This window comes from Brassica oleracea, chromosome C8 (assembly GCF_000695525.1).
Source record: "Brassica oleracea var. oleracea cultivar TO1000 chromosome C8, BOL, whole genome shotgun sequence".
NCBI lineage: Eukaryota > Viridiplantae > Streptophyta > Magnoliopsida > Brassicales > Brassicaceae > Brassica > Brassica oleracea.
Window position 1 is genome coordinate 38,501,439 of NC_027755.1, and position 576 is coordinate 38,502,014.

Sequence of the window (576 nt, forward strand, 5' to 3'; positions counted from 1 at the left end):
ATATATATATATATATATATATAATTTTGCATATAACAGATCGAATTAGATATCCGTTCCTCAAAATATAGGTATTTGTTTTTTGTTTTTTTTTTATATTGTATTTTAGTATTTGATTTGTTTCGTAGAGTTACGGATATCCATAATTTTTTTTTGATTCAAATCAAAACGGATAACGAATCAAATCAAAATTTATAAATATTTTGCCCAACTTTATCCGTAAACAATCTAAAGTTTTATTGGAACCATGTATGTGATTTTTATATTAAAAATACAAAATATATAGTGTGAACACATTTATGAATATAGTGTGAACGCGTTAGCATATATATTATCAAATCATTGTGAGGTTGTCACGTGTCTATTATAGTGTGAATGCATTTATTACAATGTTTTTCCTTCAATATATAAGGGATAATATATATATATATATATAGTTTAGCTTTTGATTGTTATTTGTTTTGATTCGAACCGAAAAATTCAAAGTTTTATTGGAACCATGCATGTGAGTTTTATATTAAAAAAATACGAAAATATAGTGTGAACACATTTATGAATATAGTGTGAACGCGTTAG